Source organism: Lissotriton vulgaris, chromosome 9 (assembly GCF_964263255.1).
Source record: "Lissotriton vulgaris chromosome 9, aLisVul1.2, whole genome shotgun sequence".
Classification (NCBI taxonomy): domain Eukaryota; kingdom Metazoa; phylum Chordata; class Amphibia; order Caudata; family Salamandridae; genus Lissotriton; species Lissotriton vulgaris.
The window spans coordinates 928,595,241-928,617,104 of record NC_141697.1 but is presented as its reverse complement, the minus strand read 5'-3'; the positions used below and the strand labels follow the sequence as shown (position 1 = coordinate 928,617,104).

Genomic DNA, 21,864 nt, shown 5'->3' with positions numbered 1-21,864 from the left:
GCCTGTGTCCAGGAGCTGAACGCTTTTGCCCGCGTTGCGGGCTTTAAAATGAACATGACTAAGTCGGCTGCACTGGATGTGTCGCTCTCTGCCGACACCAGACGGGACCTTCAAAGTCTCTTCCCTTTGCAGTGGTCCTCCTCCACGGTGCCTTACTTGGGCATTTTGCTTGCTCCCACCCTGCCTGCCATGGTCGCAGCTAACTATTCCTCTCTAGGCAAGAAGATAAAGGAGGAACTCGGCCGATGGAACAAGGGCCTACTCTCGTGGCTGGGCCGTATTGCGGCGGTGAAAATGACGATACTGCCCCAGATCCTGTATCTTTTCCGCGCTCTACCTCTTCAGCCCCCCGTGGGCTGGATACGGCAGGCGCAGGCAGACATCTCCCGCTTTGTGTGGCAAGGCCGTAAGCCTCGGATGAAGCGGGTCCTCTCCATGCTTGCCCCGGAGGCGGGAGGTCTCGGGGTCCCGGACCTCCGGAAGTACTTTCAGGCGGCGCAGCTCCGGTACCTGGTGGAGTGGAGCCGGTGGGAATCGGACAAACACTGGCTCTTTCAAGACCAGGCAGTTGCGGGCCGTACCCTCCAGGAGGTCCCGTTCCTACGGCGCGTTCACCGCCCGCCTAATCTCTACGCTTCCTTTATCACCCGGGTCCCGCTAAGAGTGTGGGACGCGGTGTGTGAGCTACGGGAGCTCACCACGTTTCCGTCGCCGTTCTCTCCCATTGCTGACAACCCGGACTTCACTCCGGGCCTGGAGCCGGGGGCCTTTTCCCACTGGGTGAGTGCGGGATGTAGAGCGCTTTTCCAGATCTACGGGCCGGAGGGCGTGCTCCCCTTCCAGCAGCTCCGACAGGAGTTTGGCCTGACGGAGGGGGACAGACTGCGTTACATGCAAGTCCGCCACTGGGCTCTTCAACCCTCAGTGCGTGACGTCGCCGCCCGTACAATTACGCCCTATGAGCGATGGTTGGTGACCCGGGCCTCGGATGCCAAACTCATCACTGATTTGTATAAATTTCTCCAACCCCCGCCGTTTCACTACCATAACCCAGGGAGGGAGCGCTGGCACAGGGAACTGGGCAGGACCCTGAGCCACAAGGAATGGGACAAGATTGCGTATCGGGCGAGGCACTCTGCGTACCACACTGGGCTGACGGAAACCTTCACTAAAGTGTCCACCTATTGGTACTACACCCCGGAGCGGCTCTACGAGATGCGCAAACTAGGCGATAAGGGTTGTTGGCGCGGCTGCGGACAGGAGGGCACCCTCACGCACATTCTCTGGGAGTGCCCGGTGCTGTCGGCCTACTGGAAGGAAGTCTTAGATGAGGTGGATAGGCATTTTGAGATTGAGCTCCCGCGCTTCCCCGCGTATGTCTTGCTTGGCCTCCCCAATGACTTGATGTACCCGCTGAAATCCCGCAGGGGCAGGCAGATTGCGATTGCGCTAGGCTCAGCCGTTCAGAACATACTTGTCCTTTGGCGCACCCCCACTGCCCCCTCTATCACTGGTTGGTTGCATAGGCTCTGGCAGGTACTGGGTATGGAGAAGATATCGCTAACGGTGGCTGGGAATGTTGACCAGTTTGAGGAGCTCTGGCATCCCTTTTTGGCACTGCTGTCCACGGAATTTCGCGAGCTAACGTGCCCACGGTACTTGCGCCTCCTTAGGCTGACACCGCCGGCGCCAGCGGCGGAGTGATTGTGCGGATTGGGGACCGGGGGCTGGGGGGGGGAAGTGGGGTTATATGCTTCTAATGCTGCTTTTCGGACGGGGATGTTGGGGTGTTGTTTTCTTTTCTTTCCTCCTTGCTTTTCTTTCTTCTCCTTTTCTGGGGTCGAGGGGCTGGTGGTATGGTATGCTTCTCTTTTGCTGTGTCGCAGAGTGCTATTCTGGCTTGGCCTTGCCTAGGGAGTGGGGGCCTACGGGGGGTTGTTTACAGTGCCTTACTGCCTTATGTTTTTTGCCTTGTTACCCTCTGGGGCACCCTGCCTCCCTCTTCTTCTTCTGACTCGCTGCAACGTTTTGCTTCTTGTATTGTATGTTTGCCTGACCTCCTGCTCCCCTCCCCGTGTTTTTTTATGCCTTAATAAAATACTTTAAACCTAAAATACACCATAGACGGGTTACAAGTTTTGTCCTGGGCCAGGTCTCCACAATGGAGTCCTTTCTTGATGCGGATGTATGACAATATGGTGTCCAGTCTTGATATTTCCTTGTGGTGTTTCTGGGCTGCACTACATGATGTTGTTATTGTTGAATTGTGGGATGTGTGTGTGTGTGGGGGGTTAATCTGTGCATATTGTTATACATTCTTTGAGTATGTCTTATCTTTATTTGAAGGCCATGTTGGCCTGGATATAAGAGAAAAACAAGAAACTTTGTTGGGAAAAAATACACCCTTAGAAATAGGGTGATTTTATGAGACATTGGCATTAAGGAAAGTGGGGATAACCTGAGACTGATTCAGCTACATTCTGATCGGCAATATCATTGAAGTATTCCCTGACGTAATTCACTCTAACACAGGGTTATGTATGATGGAACCACACATGTGTTTACAACGCATGCCTTTACCACGCATCCATTACCACGTAATGCCTTTACCACTCACTACCTTTACAACGCAGGCTCAATGCCTTTACATTGCGAAGTAAGTATATATAAGGTAAGAGAAACTTTTTTAAAAATGGTGTAAATCCGTTCAGTAGTTCCTGAGAAATTCAAAAATAAAAATTATCAATATCTGGTGGCCGAGGAGGATTCCCGAACCCACCCGAGCATGAGCTTCATTTTGATTGGCTGTCAATACTCCAAACCAAGAAGCGTTGGCAGCCATCTTGTGACTCGATAAAACCAAGTCACAAGAAAAAAGGATAAAAAAGGATACAAAACAAGAAAAGGGGGCAGGGTAGAAACATCTTGACCCACTAGGCCTGCTCAGGGGGTCCCAAGGGGACCTCCAGGGCCAAAACAAGCATTTAAAAAATATTTCCGGCCGAATTTGCGCAGGCTGTGCGAATCTGGCGTAAAAAAACCCAAAGCGTCGGCTCCCCCGATTAGTTTTCCTTAAGCCCCCAGGTGGACCAGGTCCCGGTAGCAATTTATTATTGGTATGCATGGGCCCGCGGGGGCCCCCAGGGACCGCCACGTCCACAGGGCTAAATTAATTGGGCGTTGGGGCACGCGGCGCCCGCATCCCTAGGGACCGCCACCTCCCCAGGGCTTTTAAAAAAATGCATTGGGGCTTCCTCTGCTTCACGCTGCCCCGGGGACCACCACCTCCTGGGGGCATTCAGATATTAGGGGCCTCGCGACCCCGCCAAGCCCCGGGGACCACCATCCGTCTGGGCTTCATTTAATTATGTGTGGGGGCCTCATGCCCCCCCTCCCCCCCCCCCCCCCAAGCCCCAGGGACCACAACCTCCCCGGGGCTTTGCTTAATTAGGCGTGAAGGGTGGCCTTGCGGGCCCTCCAAGGTCTGGGGACCGTCAACTCCCCGGGTTGTAAAAAAATAGTAAGTGTGGGGGGCTCTAGTCCCCACACACTGCCCTGGGGACCACCACCTCCCGAGGCACTAATTATTGAAATAAGAGGGTCCGTTGCAGGCCCCGGGGACCACCACTTCTCCTGGGCTTTAATACTGATGGGAGGGGGCGACGCAGCCCCCCTCCTGGAGCCCTCTATGGCCCTGGGGAGCGCCACCCCCAGGACCGGCTCCAGCAATGTCCTGGGGTGCCCACTCCTGGGACACTGCAGTTTGGAATGGCAGGGTGGGAGCACTGTTCCTGCCCTATCATTGCAAACCTCTGCTTTGCTTCATGGAAGAAACCTGTTCTCACTACCACGAAGCATAGCAGTATTGCTTTTGGACAAGGGGAGCTGTATGTTAGCATCATCCCTTGTCCAAAAGTAATGCCAGCTCCCGCAGGAGGGGGGAGCCAGCTGGGACAGCGGGGGCATTGGGGCTCCCCTGCGGTCCCCAACATAAAGCCAGGCCGGTCCCCTGTGGATGAGGTCCCAGGGCTAAAATTGGCCACAGGAGGGGGGACACAAAGCCCACCTCCAAAAGTGATAAAAATAAGACAGGGCAGGCCCCGGTGATGGGGTCCCCCTCCTGTCCAAGAAATAAACGAGGCCAGGCCGGGGGGGGGGGGGGGGTTGGTTGGAGGGCGGTCCCCGAGGCCAAAAGTGTCCCAGGGAAGGGGGCCCTTCTCCCGTATAAAATAAAAAATGAGGCACAGCCCCGTCCCTTTTTTTTTGTAAATGGGTCAGACCCGGGCGGATGGGGTCCCCAGGGCCCACAAAATATTAAGAGAAGGAGGGCCACACAGCCCCCCTTCTAATAAAAAAAATAGCAGAAGGCGGCATCTCGCCTGAGGCCCCGCTCCCTCCCTGCACCACTATACAAACGTGCCTCCTGGCGCATTCTGGATTGGGGGATTAAGTCTCCTTGAATCTTAAGGGTCCTTAGCGCCTTAACCGCAGTGGGTTTTCAGCTGTGGTGCGGGTGTTCTAAAGGGTGGGTGGGGCTTCGTCAGCCGTTGGCCGACGGCAGCACTGGGGAGAGAGTGCTGACGGGAGCACGGAAGGGGTTAGGGGCCAACTAGCCAACCAGGTACCTCCAGTAAGCCCCACACAGAGGGATTGGTGAGAGGTGGTCCGTGGCCATGTCCTTTTTTACACCACTTTGCAAACGCGCCTCTTGGCTTCTTTCTGCACCTTTCATTCTTTTTCTGCACGTCTTTTGCCTCTTTCTGCACATTTCTTCCACTTTCTGCACCTCTATTGCCTCTTTCTGTGCCTCTGATGCCTCTTTCTGCACCTCACTTGCTTCTTTCTGTACCTCTCTTGCCTTTTTCTGCACCATTCTTCCCTCTTTCTGTACCTCTTTTGCCTCTTTCTGTACCCCTGTTCCCTTTTACTGCATCCTTCTTCCCTCTTTGTGCAACCCTCTTCCCTCTTTCTGCACCCTTCTTGCCTCTGTCTGCACCCCTGCTCTTTCTTACTACACCTCTTTTGCCTCTTTCTGCAGCCTTTTTACCTCTTTCTGAAGTTCGCTTGCCTCCTACTGCACCTCTGTTGCTTCTTTCTGCACTTCTTTTGCTCCCTTCTGCACCTCTCTTGCTTCTTTCCACACCCCTGTGGTCTCTTTCTGCACTCGTCTTCCTTTTTTCTGCATCTCTGTGGCTTCTTTCTACACATCTCTTGCTTCTTTATGCACCTTTCTTCTCTTTTATGCATCCCTCTTGCCTCTTTCTGCAGTGCTCTTGCCATTTTCTGCACATCTCTTGCCTCGTTCTGTACCTCACTTGCCTCTTTCTGCACTTCTTTTGCTCCCTTCTGCACCTCTCTTGCTTCTTTCCACACCCCTGTGGTCTCTTTCTGCACTCGTCTTCCTTTTTTCTGCATCTCTCTGGCTTCTTTCTACACATCTCTTGCTTCTTTATGCACCTTTCTTCTCTTTTATGCATCCCTCTTGCCTCTTTCTGCAGTGCTCTTGCCATTTTCTGCACATCTCTTGCCTCGTTCTGTACCTCACTTGCCTCTTTCTGCACTTCTCTTGCTTCTTTCTACACCTCTGTTGCTTCTTTAAGTAATTCTCTTGCCTCTTTCTGCACTTCTCTTGCTTGTTTCTTCACCTCTCTTGCGTCTTTCTGTACCTCTGTTGCCTCTTTCTGCACCTTTCTTGCCTATTTCTGCAGCCCTCTTCCCTCTTTCTGTACCTCTCTTGCCTCTTTCTACACTCATGTTCCCTCTTTGTGCACCTCTCTCCATTCTGCCTCTGCTTCTTTCTGCCTTTCTCTTGCCTCTTTCTGCACCTTTCACACTTCTTTCAGCATCTCTGTTGCTTCTTTCTGCACCCTCCTGCCTCTTTCTGTACCCCTTTTTTTGGTTCTTTCTACACTGCTCTTGCTTCTTTCTGTACCTCTTTTGCAAATTTCAGAATCCCTTGTGCCTCTTTCTGCAATCTCTTCCCTATTTCTCCACCTCTCTTGCTTCTTTCATCATACAGATACTAACACATACTTACTCTCTTGCACAATCACTGACACAAGCACACACTCATCCATACAGCCACTCTCACAATCACTCACTCTCACATATAATCATTTATATAGTCCAATACTCACATATACTGTCTTTCACACATGTAGTTACTCACACATGTATCACTGAGGCATCCATTCACTCACCAACACTCCCATACACACACACACACACATACAGCTCTTCAAAGATGCACTCTTGAACCCATACACCCATTGAACCACCCACTCATACATCTATTCACTGAGTCACACACCCTCACCCACCCACAAAGACACTCAGGCACCCATATAGATTCTCAGGCAAACAATCAATGATCCTTATAGAGACTCATGGAGGTACTCACCAACCCATGCAGCTGCTTACACACCAACTGACAGATTGATACAGACATTCACACCGTTTAGTCACTAACCCATGCATTCAGTAAGACACGTTTAATCACTCACTTATACAGTCAGTCACACACCTACTAAATCATCCATTCAGACACTCATGAAAGGGTTAGGAAATAAGCAGAAGTTTCATGCTGCTTTTTACCCACAATCAGCAGGGATTGTAAAAATGCTACAACTCTACCTTAAAATTCAAACTGGCTAAAATACAGGCTTCTCATCTTTGAAATGGCCTGATGCACTGCCCTTGGCATTGCTATTAGATTGATACCACATACACGATCTGACCTCACACCGTATGAGGTGGTTTTTGGAAGGCCAATGAATATTTGGGGGATTCCTAAGCCACGCCCTATACATGATGTACCCAATGTATTGATGAATGACTATTTGTCTCAGTTGACTGACAGTTTGTCTTCTATTTATCAACAGGTTCGGGAAACTCTTCCAGACAGGTCTCAAGGTGAGGGCCACTGCTTGTGCCCTGGAGACTACGTGGTAGTCAAGTCCTTCCGGAGAGCCAGCTCCCTAGCACCGAGGTAGCGACGTCCGGAGCAGGTGCTACTGGCTACCAGGACTGCGGTTCGAGTGACCAACATGAGTAACTGGGTCCATGCGACACATTGCCGGGAAGATTTGCAAGACCTAGTGAACTCGGCTGCATTGGCAGATCACCACGACATCCTGGCTACAGAGAAAGGACAAGCTACGTCACCTGAAGGACCTGAGGAAGCCTTCCCAGACCACACGATCCCAGGTACATCTTGATATCAGCTGTGACCCCGGAAGAAAGACACTTCGGAGCTGAAAAAGAGTGTTTGAGCCACTGTCCTGGGTGGTTAAAGACAGACTACAAAGGGGCGTAGCCTTTTAGTGACTGCTCGTCTCATCCTTAGTGAAGAAACCAACGTTTGCCCAAGACCTTAGCGCACCATCTGTTTTATTGTTCAACGACGAGATGAACATGCCTAAGGAGATGAAGTAAACTGCTGCAAGAGTCTGTGGTCAAAAGAGTATGTTAATTATTGGACTCAATTCGATTGTTGTTATTATTGCTACAATAACATGGGTTGTAGAGGGAGTAGCTCCTGCTTGAAATCTGCTGACTGCTACTACTCCTTTCTCCATTGAACACCATTATTTTACTCTTCCTTATCATGAACAGAAGCACAGAATGTCCTACCTCAATAACACTTTTATTCAGATGTTGCACCATGCACACAATGCTACAAATGTTACCAACTGCTGGGTATGTGGAATGATGGCAGCACATCAGAAAAAGGGAGGAACGCCTTTCATTCACTTGCCGTTTTCACAAAATGGCTCCTGCAGAGCCTGGTTTGCCATGTTGTGGGTTTCTGAGGTTGCTAACATTACTTATGCTGATGTAGGAAGACTAAACGTTCAGTTGAATAAAGTATGTTACTCTGATGAGGAAGGAGATCCACAAGCTAAAGGAACTGTATGGGAAATGGAGGAGTATCGTCGAGGAAATTCCTCTGCGTGCTATGTTTTCCCTTACACTCGAACAACCAAGGGAAAGGGGCCTTCTGTTTTTGCTGTTACTAGAGCTCGAGAGGATCTCTGTGTGAGTAGCATTGGCAGTATTCCTGTGGGAAAAAGTGACTGTACTTTACTACATTACTGGAATAAACAATAGGAGTTTTTGGTCCTCACACAACACCTATTTCATTTGTGGAAGTTAAGGTTATTACCACCTACCTATTGGGTGGTCTGGAAGCTGCTATGTGTCCTTTTTGCTTCCACCTGTGTTTTTGGCACCTGCATCCTACCATAAAGACTATAAACGGAATAATGACATTTCTAAGAGACGATTCAAGAGTACAAAAACAATGATGAGGTGGATCAAACTGATACTGCACTGCAGCAGTATGTTGACTTTAACATGGGACTATTCTTCTTTGTTGGTGCGGCCTTAAATAGCAGGAAGATCAGGCATTTGACACGTGTTGCAGAGGCTGTAACCAATCAGACAGCCATGGCACTTGAAAATATCACAAAAGCACTATAAATTGCGAGAATTGTGGCGCTTCAAAACAGGATGGTCTTAGATGTCATCCTGGTCGACCGCAGTGGAGCATGCCGCATCATTGGGAGCAGCTGCTGCGTATGCATACCTGACCACTCCCCTTCAGTTTTTTAAGCGATTTCCAAGATGCACAAAATAGCCACTGAAATTAACCAGGATTCAGGGACATGGACTTTGACTGGATGGTTATGGAACATGTTTACTGTATGGAGCTGGAGATTACTGTCAGCTCTATGTATATTTGTTGCAATTCTTTTCATTTTTTGCCTACGTATTCAATGTGGCCCGATGCTCTGTTCCCATGGTATTTCTACCTGGACCTTGTGTATACCGGCTAAACAAAATGCTAAGAATGTAAATGCCCGCCTAGCAATGGAACAGGAAATTAATGAACTCAGGAGAATAGATGTAAATGATATCTTCCATGTACCTTCCAAATCATAGAGATGTCTTCAGCTAATGCTAAAAGGGCCATCTGTGGAAATCAAAAAATAATTGGCGTTAGTATGAGCTGAAGCCATCTTGTTTGTGGAATCCATTTTGTCAGCTACGTAATTCTCCAGTCTTCACTGCTGCTTGCCTTTCTATTCTGCTTGTGTCATCAGCTTTAGTTAACTCCTTCTGTACTGAGCCAAAGCAATGTATGAGAAAAGGCCTGTAGCTGCTAGAATGCACCTGGCTAAAGATATAACTGTCAATCACTCTTTCTACTGTAAGCAGTTCTGTTCCCCCTCCCACTTTGCTGACTAAGTGATCTCCATCTGCCCATGTTTAAAGTTAGCGATTCCTGTGTATGCTTGTACCTTCTATTTGTAACTACATGCTTACCAGTGCAGAAAACTCTGTATATAACCACCATGGTCTGTGTATTCAAGCCACTACCTCCTGGAACTTTTGATGGTGTTATATGGATGTGGTCTCACTCATGAGGGAAAAAACTTGTTATTTTGAATTCCAGCTTCAGTGTCAATCTCTATTTTGTTAGTCTAAGGACCTGCGGACAAAGAAGGGTGAACCCTGCACCAGTTTGCCCCTTAAAAAAGCACATTTCCACCAAACGACATTTGGTGGTCCAGGGAGAAGAGGTGTTAAAGGTACATATGGGGTTGGGGTCGTTCGATCAATAATCCATAATATCTGAATCCACATTTTCTTGGTGAATCTGGGCTGCTACTGTCGGTCTGACTATATATTCCTTAGATACTAACAATCTATGCTCTTGATCTAAACATTCTTTTTTCTCCTGAACTTCTTTATCCTTCAATTCCCTATACTTCTGATACTTTGTCTTCCTTTCCTGTTTCCTTTGTACCTTCTCTGCCTTGAGCTGCCGCTCCTTCACTTCTTTCCTCCACATACGAAAACTGTCAAACATAGCTGGTCTAACTTTCTTTAGGAACAATCGTTTTTCTAAATACTCGAGTTTATGAGGGTCCATTGTTCCCTCTAATGGCCATTGCAACTGGGGATCCCCTTTTGTATATTTGTTCCACAATGCATTATACATAATGGGACAAATACCATATTTGATGTACATCGCAAAATTTGGCGTACCTTCTGGTGGCACTGGCTGACTTGCTTCCAAAATGCTCTGCTTATTACAGCCTTTGACACAAGAAATTGCCGCCCCACTTATTCCATTAGCCCTTGGTTATAGGCAACACATCAACTTAGATTAGATATGTTAGGTATTTTATTTACCTTTGTTTTCAATTCTTTTTTAGAAAAAATCAGAACATCTCATGACAGAGAAGTAACACTGCACGTGTAACATATAAATACATCAACTGTAATACAACATTAACCAAATGAAAAAATCACAAAGTGAGACATACAAAACAACTGTACCAATTTCGGACTGTTCAAAAAAAGGCAGGTTAGCTTTACAAGCCTCAATGACCAACAATGGACGAATTCTTAAGAACAGTATTAGACAGAATCACATTAGCAGGAGATATCACAGTGCACAAATGACATGAGTATAAAGCTTTCAATGATCATGAATTGCATCTCCTTTCATGCCGACGCGTTTCGAACTCCAAACAGTAGTTATGGGTTCTCTTCAGGGCTTTGTCATTTTTTGTCTGTGCATATATAAAAGAAAGGTAACAGTGTGTAAGTGTGATTAACTATGGCCTCCTTATTTTATACTGCTGGTAGTGTACCACATATAAATCCCATAGTACCTTGTTTGTGGCTGTGGTTATCCTATGGGAGTTTGTGCGTCTTTGGAGCTGTCATCTACAAAGTAATTAAAATCAAATTATCATTTCCGAATAGCGTTCAAAGCTCGCTCAGCGGTAACCTCCTACCAAATCACTGCAGGACGTACCTTTCACTATTTGTTAGTCCGTGTCTGGGCCGTCCCTATGGTGCGGTGAAGTTTTTCAGACCTAGGGGGAAGGCGGAGGTCGGGTTACTATTATTGTGCTTCTATCGTAATCTGTCTGGGTAAGAACGATTGTAAAAACAATCCTACCTTGTTCGCGTTCACCGCGAGCTTAGGGAGCCGCCGGCTCCGTTCTCAACCGTTTGCCCTCGAGTTCTATTTTATTTGGACGGATCCCGTGTTAAGTCCCGTGTTGTTCTCTCGGGTCGCGCACTGTTGGCAAAATAGGGAATTAGGTTTGTGTCCCTGAGGCGGGAAGCATATGTGTCTGCAACCCTCTATCCCGCTCACCTTGTTTGCCGCGACTTGCTCTTACACTCACTCCGTTCGCTATGGAAGGCGGCAGCCTGGTTGCCTAGTAACTAAAAGCAAACCCAGGACAGTTGGTGTTCTGGGATATGTAGTTCCCTGGGAGTGCACCAATCCACAGCAGATTACGAAAGCATTATTCGGACATCCCCGATTCTCTACCCTTCAGTCAAGGGGGTCACAACACCCCCCGTGGAGCCCCACGCAATTATGGCATTATAGCCTAGACACTTCAGAGAGAGAGTTTAATCCATTTTGTGTGCTATTAAATTTTAGAATGAGGTATGCCTCTTTCCTAAGAAGTGTTTCTTCAATATCAATTGGACCTTTATTGCCACTTGGCGCTATTGTCCAGAGTACAGTCCATTTAAACTTCACCGCACCATAGGGACGGCCCAGACACGGACTAACAAATAGTGAAAGGTACGTCCTGCAGTGATTTGGTAGGAGGTTACCGCTGAGCGAGCTTTGAACGCTATTCGGAAATGATAATTTGATTTTAATTACTTTGTAGATGACAGCTCCAAAGACGCACAAACTCCCATAGGATAACCACAGCCACAAACAAGGTACTATGGGATTTATATGTGGTACACTACCAGCAGTATAAAATAAGGAGGCCATAGTTAATCACACTTACACACTGTTACCTTTCTTTTATATATGCACAGACAGAAAATGACAAAGCCCTGAAGGGAACCCATAACTACTGTTTGGAGTTCGAAACGCGTCGGCATGAAAGGAGATGCAATTCATGATCATTGAAAGCTTTATACTCATGTCATTTGTGCACTGTGATATCTCCTGCTAATGTGATTCTGTCTAATACTGTTCTTAAGAATTCGTCCATTGTTGGTCATTGAGGCTTGTAAAGCTAACCTGCCTTTTTTTTAACAGTCCGAAATTGGTACAGTTGTTTTGTATGTCTCACTTTGTGATTTTTTCATTTGGTTAATGTTGTATTACAGTTGATGTATTTATATGTTACACGTGCAGTGTTACTTCTCTGTCATGAGATGTTCTGATTTTTTCTAAAAAAGAATTGAAAACAAAGGTAAATAAAATACCTAACATATCTAATCTAAGTTGATGTGTTGCCTATAACCAAGGGCTAATGGAATAAGTGGGGCGGCAATTTCTTGTGTCAAAGTATCTAATAAGGTCCAGCCTTCCCCACTTCCCAGGGACCTAACTCCTTTTTCTTGTAAGAATTGAGAGCGGGTGCACACTCGCGAGAGTAGAACACGGGCACTACGAGTCACGCCCTAACTACCCATCATAATAAGTGTGGGGGGATCTTGAGGTCTTCCCAAGGTGATGGCAGAGAAAGACACTTTATCCTTCTCTGAAGCACATATTCAGAACCTATGTGCCTCCTCTGCTTTTGATAATATTACCCTGAGTACCTCCGCTCAACAACAGAACGAGTCAGACAAACTTATAAGACTCAAGAAAAAACATATCCGAACCGAACTTCACGGACATTTTCTTCTGAAACACCTCAGGGGTGGGACCATCCCATGGGGTCTTCAGGTGAAAAACGTCCCTGTTATCTTTACGGAGGACAGTGAATATAAAAAAGGTTTTAGCTGCATCAACACTAAGTGTAGCCGGGACCTGATGGTCCATACCATCGAAACGGCCCAAAGATTATGTGCGAAGGAATTAGAGGAAATCGAGGTCCTTACTAAGAGTCTTCAGGAAAGCCCAGCGGTTTCTGATGCCAAGTCACTGCTCGAAAAAATTGAGAAAGATATTCAAACTTTTAGAGACATAACCATAAACTCAAAATCTGCACAATACGAGAGGGACTCAAAAGCGTTTACACTAGAGAGGGCCTACCCATTCCTCAAGGAGGATTATTACACCCAAACAGAGTCACGTGGAGCCCTATACAATTTCCAGGGTCGATCAAGAAACCGATTCAAAACATTCTCTGATACATCATCCTCCTCTAACTCATCAGGACCTGAGGAGAGAGGGAATAATTCAAACAAGAAAGGGCCTTTATTAGACAAAGGCCCACAGGCAAAAACTCGGTTCAAGCCACAATGGGAAATGCGCACCCGCAGGAACTTTTACAAGTCCTAGATTCCACACCATCTACAATAGTTAACCTTTCCACCAAAGTACTTACCAAAGACGAGGAAGCTGTCCTTAACCTTGGTTTGAAGTTTGTCCCCAGTCAGAGAACAGACTTTACCAGACTCAAACTAGACACCATTGCCTTTTGTAGGAAGATCCGGCTGCGAGCCTTCTTTGCAAATAAACCACCAAGCACGGACACAGAGGTAACAGGCTTGAGGAATAAGTCCACTTTTGTCCCTTACCAAAATATCCCGAAGCAGGTGGTGGCGTTTGAACAGGTAATGCTTTCAGCAATCAATAAACTAGAGAAGAATAAGAAATATACTAAACCAAACATCACTAAAGGCCAACGCATAGCCATTAAAAACTTGAAATGTGACCCATCGGTCATTATCAAACCCGCGGATAAGGGCGGAGCGGTGGTGATCTGGTCCAAGGATAAATATCTGAAGGAAGGTGCGACACAGGTTAACAACCTCGAATGGTACAGAGAACTCCCAGAGGACCCGATGCGGGCCATCCAGGGACAAATATGTGAAATAATAAGATGTGGTGTGGAAGATGGATTTGTGGGACCAAAAGAAAGGGACTTTTTGATAAAGAAATTTCCTAGAACGCCGATTTTATATTTTTTACCCAAAATCCACAAGAACCCAGAGGAGCCCCCAGGACGACCGATTGTCTCCGGGTGTGAGTCATGTTTGGAACCCCTCTCGAAATATATCGATTTCTTTTTGAAGCCCTTTATCGGTGATGTAAAGTCGTATCTGAAGGATACCACCGATTTTTTACTAAAAGTTGAGGGAACACAATTTGACCCAATGACGGAATTTATGGTGACAATGGACGTAACGTCCTTGTACACCCAAATTCCCCAGGATGAAGCACTAGAAGTGCTGGAACTATACCTTGAGAAAAGAGACAGGCCCCACCAGGTCCCTACCTCGTTTATCCTGAAATTGGCTGAATTAACACTTAAAAAGAACTATTTCAGGTTTAATGACCAATATTTTATGCAGATCAAAGGTACGGCCATGGGCTGTCCGTATGCGCCGGAGATGGCCATACTCTACATGGCGGAGTATGAGAATAAATTTGTGTACTCCAACAATCCCTTCAGTAAACACATTAAACAATGGTTGAGGTACATCGACGACGTGTGGCTCCTGTGGCAGGGGAGCCGCGCAGAGTTGGTGGACTTCCACCTTTGGATTAATGGGAGACATCGCGACATTAAGTTCTCACTTGAGTCCAACAATGAGAAAATTACATTTTTAGACCTGGAGATAAGTTGCAAGGATGGGATTCTGAAGTCTTCTCTTTTTCGAAAGAAGACGGACAAAAATACTATCCTCCACCACCGGAGTGCACATCCGAGAAGCTTGAGAGACAATCTGCCCTACGGGCAGCTGCTTCGGATACGGAGAAACTGCTCGGAGGTGACAGATTATGAAAAACATGCAACTCGTTTCTGCAATGAGATGAAGAATCGGGGTTACCCTAAGAAATTACTAAATAACTCTAAGAAAAGAGCAAAGTATACCCCCCGGGAGTGCTTACTTGAGAGAACGGCTAAGAAAGACACGGATCGACTGGTCTGTGTGACTACGTTCGGACCAGACACACACAAAGTAAGACAAATGGTCTTGAAGAACTGGCATCTACTTGATGGACTTGAATGCCCCTTCCCGCGACCGTTGTTCGCATATAAGAAGAACAAAAGTATTGGCCAGGACGTCATTAGAGCAGACGTATCCATCCCAAAGCCCAAAAGCGATTTACTATCAATATGGGGCCTTAAGCCAATTGAGGGACACCACAAGTGTGGAAACTGCATATCATGTGACTCCACAATTGAAGGGTCCGAGTTTGACCACAGGGGAGTCAAATGTAAACATGCCAGTTTCTCTAACTGTAAAACCCGAAATGTGGTATACGCGATTATCTGCGATTGCCAGAAGATCTATATAGGCAAAACCACTCAACAGGTCAACAGCCGGGTCACCCAACACAGATCAAGAATCAAGAGAAAAGTTGTAAGCGCTCCCATGGTCCAACATTTCCTGGATTTAAACCACAGCGAAATGGACTTTAAATGGACTGTACTCTGGACAATAGCGCCAAGTGGCAATAAAGGTCCAATTGATATTGAAGAAACACTTCTTAGGAAAGAGGCATACCTCATTCTAAAATTTAATAGCACACAAAATGGATTAAACTCTCTCTCTGAAGTGTCTAGGCTATAATGCCATAATTGCGTGGGGCTCCACGGGGGGTGTTGTGACCCCCTTGACTGAAGGGTAGAGAATCGGGGATGTCCGAATAATGCTTTCGTAATCTGCTGTGGATTGGTGCACTCCCAGGGAACTACATATCCCAGAACACCAACTGTCCTGGGTTTGCTTTTAGTTACTAGGCAACCAGGCTGCCGCCTTCCATAGCGAACGGAGTGAGTGTAAGAGCAAGTCGCGGCAAACAAGGTGAGCGGGATAGAGGGTTGCAGACACATATGCTTCCCGCCTCAGGGACACAAACCTAATTCCCTATTTTGCCAACAGTGCGCGACCCGAGAGAACAACACGGGACTTAACACGGGATCCGTCCAAATAAAATAGAACTCGAGGGCAAACGGTTGAGAACGGAGCCGGCGGCTCCCTAAGCTCGCGGTGAACGCGAACAAGGTAGGATTGTTTTTACAATCGTTCATACCCAGACAGATTACGATAGAAGCACAATAATAGTAACCCGACCTCCGCCTTCCCCCTAGGTCTGAAAAACTTCACCGCACCATAGGGACGGCCCAGACACGGACTAACAAATAGTGAAAGGTACGTCCTGCAGTGATTTGGTAGGAGGTTACCGCTGAGCGAGCTTTGAACGCTATTCGGAAATGATAATTTGATTTTAATTACTTTGTAGATGACAGCTCCAAAGACGCACAAACTCCCATAGGATAACCACAGCCACAAACAAGGTACTATGGGATTTATATGTGGTACACTACCAGCAGTATAAAATAAGGAGGCCATAGTTAATCACACTTACACACTTTTACCTTTCTTTTATATATGCACAGACAAAAAATGACAAAGCCCTGAAGAGAACCCATAACTACTGTTTGGAGTTCGAAACGCGTCGGCATGAAAGGAGATGCAATTCATGATCATTGAAAGCTTTATACTCATGTCATTTGTGCACTGTGATATCTCCTGCTAATGTGATTCTGTCTAATACTGTTCTTAAGAATTCGTCCATTGTTGGTCATTGAGGCTTGTAAAGCTAACCTGCCTTTTTTTGAACAGTCCGAAATTGGTACAGTTGTTTTGTATGTCTCACTTTGTGATTTTTTCATTTGGTTAATGTTGTATTACAGTTGATGTATTTATATGTTACACGTGCAGTGTTACTTCTCTGTCATGAGATGTTCTGATTTTTTCTAAAAAAGAATTGAAAACAAAGGTAAATAAAATACCTAACATATCTAATCTAAGTTGATGTGTTGCCTATAACCAAGGGCTAATGGAATAAGTGGGGCGGCAATTTCTTGTGTCAAAGTATCTAATAAGGTCCAGCCTTCCCCACTTCCCAGGGACCTAACTCCTTTTTCCTGCTTATTACAGCAGCAGCAGCAACAAAACTTCCAAAGTGTACTCATTACAGGCATGTTATATAAGATATAAAAAAATTATGAACAGAGAGAAATAAAAAATGTTCTCACATTACCTGTAAGAAAAAATGTTAATCAATACAAATAGCAACTTCCAAAGAAGGTTCTGAACAAATTCCAAACAAATTCCAAATAGATTCCAAACAAATGCAAAATAAGTTCCAGACAAATTCCAAATAACCAAAAGAACTGGTTCAATACGAATCTCTGTTATTCGTAGTCTTTTACTCCCACCTGTCGATCCTCCCTGTTCCAGAAGAATGACCGTCCGAGGGCCCCAGTTGAGGTTAGCAGTCGCCGGGAAGATCAGAGTCGGAGAGCTGAAAAATTCCCTTGGATACGAGAACTAGTCTCTTCAGGTGGTGCGTTCCTCAGTGAAGTTCGTCTTACCGACAAAATCTCCTTCCCCGGTCCAACTGCAAGTCTTTGATGGGGCCCCACTTATTGGCGCCAATTTGTGGAAGCATATTATTTAAAACCCAATGGTGCAGGGTCACCCTTCGTCCACAGGTTCATTAACAAGTAAGGAGGAATTGACACTGGAGTGAAGTACAAACCAAAGATCATTTATTAGCATTCATAAATGGGGCCTCATCCGGTAAGCACCATAGAGATACTCAATGAGGAAGCACACTCAATGATGGTTACGCTGGTTTTTATAGCAAAAGATCATTAACAAGTGATACCCAGAGGAAAATAGAGCTTTGGGAAAAACACACAAATGAGGTAATGGAAAGAATCAACAGCCTTGATGCCTTCTGCAATCGTCGTATCCTAAGGCGGCACGACAAGATATGCTATCTGGGTAAACTTTACTTGAGGCTTTACCTTTGTCTGAAAAACCCAGAGCAGATGCCAGCTGTTCTTTTGCGCTGACTCCGCATGTATACATAACCTACAATGCCCTAATCTAGATTCTTTACCAATGTTTATAAAAAATGCTGTGACAGGGATAGAGCCGGGGATGAAAGTAGGGAAGAGGTGAAAATGGATGACGCATAGCTCAATCAAAAAAACAGAGAGAATCAGATTTTAAATTTCAACAAGTGCGTAAAGAGGAAAATCAATCCACAGCTAGTCATGTGGAGCTTAGTGGGTGCAAATAAGGGAGATTATAATGCGGTCCAGGGTTTGTCATCATTCAATCCCTTGCTGTCACTGTGTCGTTTATGAACCCATTTCTGCTCTCTAATAAATAGAAATCTTGCTATATCTGTGATGTGAGCAGGAATGTAAGGCTGTTTGAGGACTGTCCAGCTGAGTTTGTCCGCTGTGTGATTGAGATCAAGGAAATGGTTGATAAGTTTAGGAGCTTGGTTCATGCATCGAATGTTGCTTTTGTGTTCCAAGAACCTCGTTATCACTTTGTGAGTTGTCATGCCCACATAGCGAAGGCCACATGGGCATGTGACCAGGTAGATGAGCCTCTTGCTATTACAGTTGATGTGGCAAACCAGAGACCACGGTCTATCTATACCTATATCAACAGAGATTGTGTGTTTGGTCTGAGGACACTCAGCACCTGTACCACATGGGATGTCCTCGAACAACCTTACATTCCTGCTCACATCACAGATATAGCAAGATTTCTATTCATTAGAGAGCAGAAATGGGTTTCCGTCTATGTTGATGAGGCATTGACCTTCACTCCCTGCCACTGACTGTGGGACTAGGGTTTAGTTAACCTAGTGGACACAATGATTGAATTCCCTCTAATATTCAATTATCTGAGTTAGCTCACTTATACAATGCACACCAGGTGCTACATATTAAATTCCTGATTTTATACTATTTTACACAAGTAATATAACCTGATCTGCATGATAGGCTTCAAGCACTGTGGCTTGGTTGCATTATATATGCTCACCATATCCTTGGCAAATACAAAAGATGTGTTCTAGCCAGTTGATGCGTAGCATTGATTAGACTTCCATTGGTGCATTTCATCAGGAATATAGCTGCACACATCTGTTCCCTACATGTAAGTCATGGAAGAGCAGTCAGTTGATGTGGTGAACTTGGGAAAGGCTCGCCGCCAGACTACACTTCCCTACGTGCAAGTCATGAAAAACAAGGTCATCAATGTAAGGCATTTAAACGTTTTTTCGCCAGAGTACATTTCTCAGCAGCCCTTGCTGCAGCGGGGCATCTAACGCACACACGATCTTTGAGTAATGGCTGGTCGTCGGACTACATTCCCAGCAGCCTCAGCTACAGTGGGACGTCTGACATGTACACGCCCATACAGTCGTTGAGAAGCTTACTTATCCACCAGAAACATGGCCGTCGGTTACCTCCGGTTGCAGCTCTTCTATCACCCGGGGTGTCGACGGACAGGTAAGCTGCCACAATAGCTTGATACTGTAAGCGAACAGTGGTTCTGCCACTCTTAGAATCAAAAATAATAAAGAACATTTCATCTAAAGATGAATCTTAACTTATACCCAAACCAAAAATGCAAAACTCCTGTATTCTATTTCATATCTATTTTTCATATGAGTAGTTTAGAAAGGTAAGTGTAAATAATTTAAATATATATATATATATATATATATATATATATATATATATATATATATATATATATAATATAAATATATATATATATATATATATGTATGTATATATATACATACACACACACACACACATAAAACGATTCTTCTACAATGCCATTAAGATTTGTGACATTAAGTGAACAAAACATTATATATTTACATATCACACATTACACAGGATATATGAACATATACTACAAAGTAAAATTATATATAGACACAGTGTGAAATTTGAAAACAGAAATATCAGCCCAGTGAGTAATTAATCAAATTATTTCTTTGTTGTTCTGGGTGATCATTAACACTTGGCAATAAAGCGTCGACATTTCGACCCCTGACATAATGTGCGATATTGTAATCGTCTGGGTGGGGTCTTCCTCGGGACTAACTAGATGGTCTGTGTGTAGCCTGTTAGGGAAAAATCAAAGGTGGGTACTTTAATTGTTTGCATGGTTTGGACAAGTGTTAAAAGTGGAGAGACCAAATGTCTCTGCTCACCTTTTTGGGCTTCCGCCCTGTCATATGTTGTTGCACAGCAATCCTACTCGTGCGCTGGTAGTGACCTGACCCAGGTGTCTGTCCTCCAGTCACTTCGACAAGGATTACTCTTGGAAAATAATTCCTGCATAATAAAATCGGATGGCTAATATTAATGGAATAGTCCTTTATATGTATGGATTAACTCAAGTACAGTATTAGGCACAATGGTCAATTTCAAAGTTGCCACTAACCTCCGGCATCTGGCGCATGGGGTTCCATGGATGAATCTCTTGGAAAAAGGAGGGTGACTTCAAAGGGCCTTCCGCCTCCACAAACAACCCTCGTAGTAGTGACCAAGGCTAATTAATCGCCTTGGGAAACTTCTGAAACAATAAGGAAAAAAGGTTTATGTCAGGACTCAAATGCGCGGTCAGAGATTAAAATCATCTCTATCACGCTTGGCTGTGCGAGTTTGCCAATAACCGTCATTTACCTTGGATTATTGCACTCCTGCTGCGTGGATGAACAAGAGACTCTCGTCTACCATGTCTGTTCTCGCTTAGCCTGATTCAATACCAAACGCTGGCTTATTAAAACCAGCAGCCTCGTGTGCTTATGACTGCCCTCTGGTGTGGATCTGCTTGAAAGAATTGTTCTGAAATTATCTAAGGGGCCAAGGACAAATAGACACAATCCTATCTATGTATGTGTTCGCATTCTAACGTATCACAGACAACGTGTTTTTTATGACAATGATATCGACTGAGATTAATATATTGGCATTATGTGGGCAATTACATCATTTCTATCCATTGCGCATAATGTTATGATCCCAAATTGAAAAAACAACCACTTATAATTACATGTATACATTACATACGCAGATCCCTGCGTGTATATTATTAAAACATGTGAATTCAACAGTATCAATAGCCATTGATACTACTAAAAGTGAAAATAGGCATTGTTATATATACATTTATCATTTAAAATGTTCCATCAGGTGAACAAGTTATTGTACATCAAGTTGTGAATCCCTTATATTTACATATATATATCCATGCAAAAAGTGGGCGTTCTGTGCTACCTATTTCGTCTGATAATAGGTGCCAATTCCGATTTATAATTCTCTTCATTTCATTGCTCCTATTACTGGAGGTGGAGACACAGAAAATCCAGTTGTTTTGTCAGATTTGATTTGTTATAGAATGTCTCGATGACAATACCACACTCGCTTTATGGATCTTTTTAGTAGGCTGCGTGGGTACCCTCGTTCTTGAAGTATCTGTAAGAGAGAATCTGATTATTTGAAGAAATCTGACCCACGGGAGCAATTCCTGCGAATCCTCAGGAATTGCCCATAGGACAGATTATCTTGCAAATTCTTCGGGTGGCTGCTTCTATATCCCAATAGTGTTTTTCTTTCTAATGGCTTCCTATACGGGGTTGTGTAAAGCTCATTATTCTCACTCTGCACAGTTAGGTCAAGGAAATTGACTCTCTCCGTACTGTAAGTCATAGTCATCTGGATATCATCTGAGCGTCCATTGAGCCAGATGCAAAATTCTTCTAAAGTAGCTGAGTCACCAGTCCATATCATGAGGACATCGTCGATATACCTCTTCCACAGAGTTATATTCTCTGTGAAAGGGTTATCGACATTATAGATGTTCTTGTCCTCATAACTGTCCATGTATAGATTCTCTATGTCTGGAGCAAATCCAGCTCCCATGGCCACTTCCTTGGTCTGGAAAAAGAACTCTTTCTGGAAAATAAAGACATGTATTGTCATTGCTACTTCTAGCAAAGAAATTATAAATTGAGTAGGTACTCTGTGTGGTCTCTCTCTAGGTTCTAGAATCTCATATGCAATA

At 45.1% G+C, this 21,864-nt stretch overlaps 1 pseudogene; it reads left to right on the top strand.

Moving 5' to 3' along the window:
- The first annotated feature begins 7,407 nt into the window (after positions 1–7,407).
- LOC147692544 (uncharacterized) lies at positions 7,408–8,943 on the top strand (annotated as a pseudogene).
- The last annotated feature ends 12,921 nt before the right edge of the window (positions 8,944–21,864 follow it).